Genomic DNA, 10405 nt, shown 5'->3' on the forward strand with positions numbered 1-10405 from the left:
ACCAGCAACGGCTTCTCGTCTCATTCCTATACCGCTACCTCTCGTGTCCCCCAAGGATCTATCTATGGCCCCCTCCTATTTCTCATTTACAAGCTTCCCCTTGGCGACATCATCCGAAAACACATTGGGTTCCACATGTACACTGACAACAGCCAGCTCTACCTCACCACCTCCTCTCTGGATCCCTCCACTCTCTCTAAATTGTCACACTGCTCGTCCAACATCCAGTGCTGGATGAGCAGAAATTTCCTCCAACTAAATATTGGGCAGACCCATCACCCCTGTGTTCACTGATCTACATTGGCTCCCGGTCCGGCAACACCTCGATTTTAAAATTTTCATCTTTGTGTTCAAATCCCACCATGGCCTCGCCCCTCCCCATCTCTGTAACCTCCTTCAGCCCTACAACTCTCCGAGATTTCTGCACTCCTCCAATTCTGGCCTCTTGCGCATCCCCGATTTTAATCGCTCCACCATTGACAGCTGTGCCTTCTGTTGCCAAGGCCCTAAGCTCTGGAATTCCCTCCCGAAACCTCTCCATCTCTCTACCTCTCTTTCCTCCTTCAAGACACTCCTTAAAACCTACCTCTTTGACCAAGCTTTTGGTCACCTGTCCTAATATCTCCTTATGTGGCTCAGTGTCAGTTTGTATCTGATTACCCCTCTGTGAAGTGCCTTGGGATGATTTTCTACTTTCAAGGTGCTGTATAAATGCAAGTTGTTGCTCATATTGCAGCCAGTCATTTCTGGGCTCAAGTGTTTGAGTGGCCCCTTGGGTTGTCACTTCCTCAAATGCGTTGAGTAGGTTGGTCAGGCCAGATCTTCCCCTCCTGACTCCTGGGCAGCACGGTGGCATAGTGGTTAGCGCTGTTGCCTCACAGCGCCAGGGACCCGGGTTCAAATCTGGCCTCGGGTGACTGTGTGGAGTTTGCACATTCTCCCCGTGTTTGCGTGGGTTTCCTCCGGGTGCTCCGGTTTCCTCCCACAGTCCAAAGATGTGCGGGTTAGGTTGATTGGCCATGATAAAAATTGACCCTTAGTGTTAGGGGGGATTAAATACGTGGGGTTACGGGGTTACGGCTTGGGTGGGATGGCTGTCGGTGTAGGGACCGGGTGCTAGGGTTTGGATGATCAGCCATGATCTCGTTGAATGGCGGAGCAGGCTCGAAGGGCCGAATGGCCTACTCCTGCTCCTACTTTCTATGTTTCTATGCTGACTGCTATTAACCAGGTTATAGTTGTACAGATAATTCTCACCTTTATTCCTGATAATTGATTCCATTATTTCTGGAATGGAAGACTAATGGGTCTGTAGTTGCCTGTGTCTGTTTTGTTGTCCTGTTTGAATATGGGGCCCACATGTTAGCCTCTTTCTAATCTGTTGGTACGTCCCCAGTGTCCAGTGGCTCCCTCAGAATGACCAGCAGTGCCTCACAAATCCTCTTCCTGGTCTCCCTCCGTCCAATACTAACCAGCCGAGTCTGTGTATTGGTTTTGAGCTTGTCAGCCGGTCTGGGATTAATGCCTCATTTATAACTGCGTCATTAATTTACAGAGTCTAATCCCACTCTCCTGCACACTCCCCACACCCTTTAATATTCCTCTTTTTCAAGCAACTGTCTTAGTTCCTTTTTAAACGACTCTGCTTCAGCAACAGTCTCTGTGTCAAGATTATGCTAATCTCCTGTCGAATTTGTTTTGAGATTAATTCGTTAATTTGTGCCCCCTTGTTACTGTCGCGATGGTCAGTGGAAAAAACTTGTTTTGTGGCGGAGCCACCAAAGGACTCAGATCGTTTGTACATAATTCCTTTAACAACATGTTAGCTACAGTCTGAGTCTGTACCTTTATTTATGCTGTTTAACTGTACAGAGTGTGGTTGCTTTAACAGCGCGGCTAAAACGTGACGACGTCATGCCGTTCATCACGTGATCCCCGACTGGCGGGAAAATGTGATGACGTCATGACGTCAGCCACAGGACTGCGGGGGCAGTCCTCGTGGAGCCTCCAGAGAGAGCAGACCTACATTCGATGTTATCCTGCAGTTTCTTGTTAAAGCCTGTTTGTTTCATTAAAGTTCATTTTGTTTGATCGCCTGAGTAGAACTCAGTCTTTTAGTTAGGAACCCACGTTCCTACATTGGTGACCCCGACATTCGTGAACAGTTTTCGCAGAAGATCTTCAGCATGGACACGAGCGCCGTGACTCTGAAACTGCCACAGTTCTGGGAGCAACAACCAGACACTTGGTTTATCCAGGCTGAAGCCCAGTTCGCCATCAGGAACATCGTCGCGGATCAGACCCGTTATTACTACATGGTCTCTGCCCTCGATAGCGCAACTGCCTCGCAGATCGTCAGCCTCCTTGGTAGTCCTCCTACTGACAGCAAGTATGATACGATAAAGGCGCGGTTGCTACAGGTCTTCGGGCTCTCGAAGTCAGAGCGCACTCGCCGGCTCATCACGATGCCTGGCCTCGGGGACTCCAAACCGTCCGAGCTCATGAGCCAAATGCTCACGCTCTTGGGTGCCGAACCGGAATGCTTCCTCTTCCGGGAGCTTTTCCTCTGCCAACTGCCGGAGCAGGTACAGGCTGCCCTAGCCATATCCGAGATTACAGACTGCACAGAGCTTGCTGCCGAAGCAGATAAGATTTTCACAGTAACCCAGCAGTGCTGCGTGGCCACGAGGCGCCCATCCCCCACAGACGTGGTTCCAGCTCCTCCTGCAGCGGGCTGGTGCTCCTACCACGCCTGTTTTGGCGCAAAAGCACGACGCTGCCGCTCCCCCTGCAGTTTTTCGCCCAAAAAAGAAACAAAGCCCCTGCAGCGTTCCTGGCGAAGGAGGACCCGGTCTAACGGGCGCTCCGCGGTTGCGATGGCCGTCGGATGTACGGGGAAACTTCTTTATATCACCGATTCTCTATCGGGTCGATGTTTCCTTTGTGACACCGGGGCGCAGTGTAGCATTCTACCTGCGTCGAATCTCGATATGCAAGCTGGGAACCACGGTTTTTCCCTCGTGGCGGCTAATGGCGCAGCAATTCGAACTTTCCGAAAGCGGCGGGTCCAAGTCTGTTTAGGCGGTCAGCGCTTCTGTTGGGAATTCGTCACGGCTACAGTCTTGCAGGCCATCCTAGGGGCAGATTTTCTGTGTGCCAATGGCCCCCTCGTCGATGTCCGGCACCGCCGGTTGATCAACGCGGCCACCTTCCACTCGATTCCGTGCTACCACGGTACCACCGTGGCGCGCTCTATTGCCTGCGCTTTCCCTCCTCCGGATGACTTCACTCGGCTCCTCGGAGAGTTTCTGGAGCTGACAAGGCCCACTTTCTCCTCCTCGGCCACGAAGCATGGTGGTGAACATCATATCACCACTACTGGCTCCCTGGTTTATGCACGGGCTAGAAGGCTCGAACCCGGCAAGCTCGTGGCTGCGAAAGCGGAGTTCGACACGATGGAGCGGCTTGGGATTATTCGCCGATCCAATAGTCCCTGGTCTTCGCCTCTCCACATTGTTCCGAAACCGGGCGGCGGCTTGCGGCCATGCGGTGACTACCGACACCTGAACGACGCCACTACTCCTGATCGGTACCCAATCCCGCATATTCAGGATTTCTCGGCCCATTTGGCGGGAAATTCTATCTTTTCTAAAGTCGACCTCGTTCGGGGGTATCACCGGGTTCCCGTGCACCCGCAAGATGTCCCAAAAACCGCAGTCATCACCCCTTTCGGCCTCTTTGAGTTCCTGCGGATGCCGTTTGGCTTGAAGAACGCGGCACAGGCTTTCCAGCGCTTAATGGACTCCGTGCTCCAAGACCTAAACTTCATCTTCGTCTACCTTGACGACATTCTCATCGCCAGTGCTAGCAAGGAAGAGCACATCTCCCATTTGCGTACCCTCTTTACACGCCTCAGTCAGCACGGTTTAATCATCAACCCGGCCAAGTGCCAGTTTGGCCTGCAGCAGATCGATTTCTTGGGACACCGCATAACATCAGACAGCGCCGTCCCCTTACTGACGAAGGTGGAAGCTGTTACCTCTTTCCCGCGCCCGCCAACCGTCAAGGCCCTGCAAGAGTTCCTGGGGATGGTCAACTTCTATCACTGATTCGTCCCTAAGGCGGCTCAGCTTATGCAACCCTTGTACAGGGCCCTCAAGGGCAAGTCCAGTAAGGATCCAATCAGCTGGACGGCCGAGATGGACCAGGCATTCGTCAACACCAAGAGCGCTTTGGCCAACGCAACCATGCTGGTGCACCCACTTCCAGGTGCCATCATCGCCCTTACCACAGACGTGTCAGACTACGCCATCGGCGCAGTGCAAGAGCAGTGGGTCAACGGCACGTGGCAACCGCTGGCGTTTTTCAGCCGTCAACTACGGAAAAATGAAAAAAAATACAGCACCTTCGATCGGGAGTTACTGGCCCTTTTCCTAGCCATTCGCCATTTCCAGTTCTTATTGGAAGGACGTCCCTTCACGGCTTTTGTCAACCACAAGCCTCTAACGTTCGCCATGGCCAAGACCGCCGAACCGTGGTCCGCTTGTCAACGTCACCTGATGTTTATTTCTGAATTTACCACAGACATTCAACATGTGTCTGGTAAGGACAACCTGGTGGCGGATTGCCTCTCCCGTGCGACGGTTCACCTGAGGATCGACTAGGCCCTCGTGGCTGCAGATCAGGCCTCGGACTCAGAGGTCCAATCATACAGAACCGTCCACTCTAGTTTCCAAGCGACCGACGTCAGTTTCCAGGCCGCAGGCGCCACGCTCCTTTGCGACGTCTCCATGGGCGTTCCCCGACCTATCGTGCCAGTCGCATGGCGCCGGAAGGTGTTTGATGCCATACACGGGTTGTCGCACCCTGGTATGAAGGCTTCACAACAGCTTATGTCGGCGAATTTCGTCTGGAAGGGTATGCACCTCGATGTCCGTGACTGGGCCAACACCTGCGTAGTCTGCCAGAAGGCCAAGGTCAAGCATCATGTTAAAGCTCCAGTGGCTACGTTCGCTGTTCCGGAGCATCATTTCGACCACGTGCATGTGGAACTTGTGGGGCTACTTCCGCCTTCTCATGGTTATACGCATCTCCTCACCATGGTGGACCGCACCACTAGGTGGCCAGAGGCAATTCCTTTGGTTTCCTCCACTTCGGCAGACGTCGCTAGAGCTTTCATCTCCTGTTGGGTTGCCTGTTTCGAGGTACCGGCGGACATCTCTTCCGACCGTGGCCACAATTTTCCTTGGAGCTTTGGAACGCTGTAGCTCAGGGGCTCGGCACCAAACTTCATCACACCACCGCCTATCATCCGCAGGCGAACGGCCTTTGCGAGCGATTCTACAGGTTGCTGAAAGCCGCCCTTCGGGCCAGTCTTCAAAGTGCAGGATGGGTGGACAGACTTCCATGGGTCCTTTTGGGTCTTTGTGCAGCGCCCAAAGAATACCTGCAATCGTCCTCAGCTGAACTCGTCTATGGCCAGCCTCTCCGAGTACCAGGGGATTTCCTCCCTTCTCCCACAGAGCCATGGTCCACCTCCCAGCAACTCGTCAGCCACCAGGAAGCGGCCAGATGCTTCGCTCCGGTGCCTACATCAAATCACGGCTTACAGAACTCCCACGTGCCAGCGGAGCTGAAGAATGCTGAGTATGTATTTATCCGCCACGACGCTCACCGGGATCCGCTCAAGCCCCCTTACACTGGTCCTTTCCGCGTCATTGAATCAGGAGACAAATCCTTTTCGGTCGAAATCATGGAAAGCCGGATCACATTTCGGTGGTGTGATGAAATATTCCATTCATCACTGCCTGTGACTGTGGTCGGTTTCAGTGTCATTTCCCTTCCCCCAGTCCTCATTGTATTGTTTATTGGAATGTGCTGGAATGTGCTGTGTGTGTAGGGCTCCGCCCATACCTGGCCCCTTTTGTAAGCTAGCTCAGTCTGGCCTCAGTCTCCAGAAGGAAGATACCTCTCTCTCTTACGTGTTACTTTCTAAGTTAATAAAAGCCTTGTTTTGTTTCGCTAACATCGAGTCTCGGAATTATTGAGGCACATCAGGTGGACCGATTGAAGCCGGCTCACCTGGACCTGGACCGCCCAGTCGTTGTTGCTCAACTGCCAAAACGTGGCCAACCGCCCGCAGCCGCCGTGCCAGATCAACCAAAGCCGCCCGCCAACTCGACCATGTTCGTCGCGCCAGCTCAACCACAACCGCCCGCCAGCTCGACCACCGTCCATCAGCTTCCTCCGCCAGGTTACCGAAGTCACTCGGACAGACTTGACAGGCCTCCTCGGCGTCTCACTTTTGCTGTTAAAGACAATTTTGGGGGGGTGCATGTGGTGGAGCCACCAAAGGACTCAGATCGTTTGTACATAATTCCTTTAACAACATGTTAGCTACGGTCTGAGTCTGTACCTTTATTTATGCTGTTTAACTGTACAGAGTGTGATTGCTTTAACAGCACGGTTAAAACGTGATGACGTCACGCCGTTCATCACGTGATCCCCCACTGACAGGAAAACGTGATGACGTCATTGTTAGATCCGTGATTCTGAGAGTATGCTGTTTTTCAATAACCACACGGATGCTGTAACTTAACGATAAACAGGTATTTACTGGAGGAGGGTAGTCTCAAGACTGGGGGTACAGTGGCATGCACAAGGCTTATATACAGGTGTGGTCACTGCCGGTACTACAGTATACAGGAGCTGTAAAAGTAGTTCTGTCTTAAAGGCACATACACTACAATTCCTCCCCTTTTAGATTAGTAGTACCCCTAATATTCAAATAACAATTAACACTTTAACATGTACATTAAACAACAATAGTCCATTTATAGATTCAGTCTTTGGGGCGGCTTCCTGACCCTTTCGGGATAGCAACTTTCCTGAGGTTCTTGTTCTTGGTGCAGAGGTGATTCTGACCCCTTTTCATCGGGTAGTTCATCGGGTTCCACTGCTACTGGTTCTGAGGTAGATGCTACCGGTATGTCGGGTTCATCCCCACGTACTCGAGACATGGGGTTGACGCGTTCCTGTGACGCTAAGATCTGATCAACGTGGCGTCTCACAATGTTCTCCCCGACATCCACTGTGTACATTAATGGCCTCTGCCTTGTGCATATCGTTCCGGGTTGCCATTTCTCTGTTCGATAGTCACGGGCCAAGACTGGTTGTCCTACATTGAAGCTCCTTGTCGGCTTCTCATTGATGTGCTGGAATTGTTTGTCCTCAACATTTCTTCGCACATTTGGTCTGAGCAAGTCCAGACGAGATCTCAACCTTCGGTTAAAGAACATCATGGCCGGGGTCTGGTTGGTAACTGCATGTGTCGCGTTTTGGTAGGCTAATAAGAAATTGTCCACCTTATGCTGTAGTGGAATTTCATCATCGCACATGGCCTTTATCGCCTTCTTAAAGGTTTGTACGAACCCCTCAGCCAATCCATTTGTGGCTGGATGATACGGGGCGGATGTGTAATGCCTTACCCCATTCCTTCTCATAAATTTTTGAAACTCTTCGGACACAAACTGTGGTCCATTATCAGAGCAAATCTGCTCTGGCAAACCGTTTCTGGCAAATATGGTCCGTAGGACTGCAATCGTTTTCTCTGTAGTGGTTGAGGACATTTTTATCACCTCAGGCCACTTCGAATGAGCATCCACTGCTATTAAGAACATTGAGTCCATGAATGGAACTGCGAAATCAATATGCACCCGTTGCTATGGAGAGGAGGGCCACTCCCATGGGTGTAGAGGGGCATGTGGTGGTGCATTTTGGACCTTCTGGCATCCTAAGCAGCTCTTAGTTAGGTCTTCGATTTGTTGATCGATTCCTGGCCACCACACATAAGCCCTAGCAAGGCTTTTCATTTTCACTCCCCCCAGATGACCTTCATGTAGCTCATTTAGCACTCTCTCCCTTAACTTGGGTGGAATCACCACTCTGGATCCACACATCACTGTCCCCTGGCATACTGACAGCTGTTCTCTTCTGGATGAGAATGCTGGCAACGGTGAGTCGCCATGTGTTGGCCATCCCCTCACCGTCAAATCATATACCCGAGACAGCGTCGGATCATTGCAGGTCTCCTTCTCTATATCCGCGTTCGTTACTGGCAATCGTTCAATTATTGATGAATAAAATATCTCGATAGGGTCCACTGCTGGTGCTTCCTCCACAGTAGGCAGTGGCAGGCGCGATAGCCCATCAGCGTTCCCATGCTGTTTCGTGCCTTTATATTCTATTTCATATTGATTCACCCCTAGAAACAGGGACCATCTTTGTAACCGCTGTGCAGTCATCACTGGAACGCCCTTCTTAGGATTAAAGATGGAGACAAGTGGTTGGTGGTCAGTCAGCAAGGTGAACTTCTGCCCATGCAGATAGTGGTTGAATTTTTTTACTCCCCATACTAGGCTGAGGGCCTCCCTGACAATCTGGGCATAGTTGCGCTCGGCTGAGGTTAGTGACCGAGACGCAAAGGCTACTGGCCTCTCCAACCTGTCTGGGAATTTGTGCGACAGCACCGCTCCAATACCATAGGGTGATGCATCACATGCCAAACGAATTGGTAGCGCTGGGTTGAAATGGGCCAACACCTCTTTTGATGTGATCAATTCTTTACACTTCTGGAAAGCTCGTCTATGTTCGTCATCCCACTTCCATGGTACCCCTGTTTGCAGTGGGGTGTTCTGTGGGTGTAATACCATGGACAAATTTGGTAAGAACTTGTGGTAGTAGTTTACCAGCCCGAGGAACGACCTCAGTTGTGACACATTTTCCGGTGCTGGAGCCTTGACTATTGCCTCAATCTTTTCAGGGGACTTATGTAACCCCTCTTCATCGATGACGTGGCCACAATACGAGATCTGTTTCTGGAAAAACTCGCACTTGTGGCGATTAGCTCGTAGCCCATACTCCTTTAATCTGGTGAGCACCTTCTCCAAGTTGGCGAGGTGATCACTGTCATTTTCGCCCGTGACCAAGATGTCGTCCAAATAACACTGGGTCCCTGGAATCCCTTGCAGGACTTGATCCATTGCCCTTTGCCAGATAGCCGGAGCCGAGGCTACCCCGAACACCAGCCGGTTGTATTGATAGAGACCTTTATGAGTGTTAATCGTAAGGTATTGTTTCGAAGCTTCTTCTACCTCCATTTGCAAATACGCCTGGGCTAGATCAATTTTGGTGAAGCGTTTACCTCCAGATAGCGAGGCGAAAATATCCTCAATTCGTGGAAGCGGATATTGTACCGTGTGAAGGACTGGGTTCACTGTCACCTTAAAATCCCCACAGATGCGGACCTTCTTTGGTTCCCCAGGCGTATTACTCAACGACCTCTTCATTACAGGAACGATGGGTGTAGCCCACTCGCTCCAGTCCACTTTGGACAGTACTCCTGAACGTTCCAACCCTTCCAGCTCTGCTTCAACAGCTGGTCTGATCGCATAAGGCACTGGTCTGGCCTTAAGAAACTTTGGGCCTGCATTTTCCTCTATTTTAATTGTTCCTAGTCCCTCCTGGAACACTTCTTTTGCGTCAGTTAGCATTTTTGACAGTCGTCCAGGTGTGACGTCGTCATCCTTTTTGGCCTCAACCTTCAGTGCCTGTATGGAATGCCAATCTAATTGTATCTTCCGGATCCATTCACGTCCTAGCAGTGGTGGTCCTCCATCTGGCAATAAATATATATCCATTTTAGGTATTTCCTGGCCTTTATATATCACTTTCACCCTTATTTTTCCTTTGGGGTAGACTTTTTGCCCCGTATACGTCTTCAAGACAATCTCTGTAGCTTTCAAGGGTATATGTGAAAATAGCCGCTTGTAGTCCCTTTGGTTTATGACTGTTAGGGCTGATCCTGTGTCCAATTCCGTTTTCACTTGGACTCCGTCTATCTTGAGTGTAACCCAGATAGTCTGGTGATCCTCCATTTTGGTTACCTTATGTAGTTTCAGACAACCCAGCTCCTTGCTTCCGGAGTCTGTGTCACTTTTCTGTTCGTCTGAACCACTGTCCATCACCTGGTGTACCTTTTTGTACTTCTCCTGTGGAGATTTCTTACTGTTGGTTTTCTTCCCAGACATGCAGACTCTTGCTATGTGTCCTGCTTTTCCACACTGTCTGCACACTTGGTCCTTGAACCAACAATCCTTCTGGTCATGTGTTGTTCTGCCGCAGCGATAGCACTTCCCTGTTCCATAGGACATTTCATTGGTGCCATATTCTTGCGGTCTCCGTTGTATCTCTGCAGCTCCCCTTGCGGCTGCTTCGTGTGATACTGCCATACTGAAAGCCTTGTCCAGCGTAAGATCCTTTTCTGATAGAAGCCGTTTCTGGGTTCCTTCACTTTGTAGCCCACACACAAACTTGTCCCTTAACGTATCTGCTAGTCCCGCTCCAA

Source organism: Somniosus microcephalus, chromosome 9 (assembly GCF_052327205.1).
Source record: "Somniosus microcephalus isolate GS21.2 chromosome 9, FLI_Smic_1.0, whole genome shotgun sequence".
Classification (NCBI taxonomy): domain Eukaryota; kingdom Metazoa; phylum Chordata; class Chondrichthyes; order Squaliformes; family Somniosidae; genus Somniosus; species Somniosus microcephalus.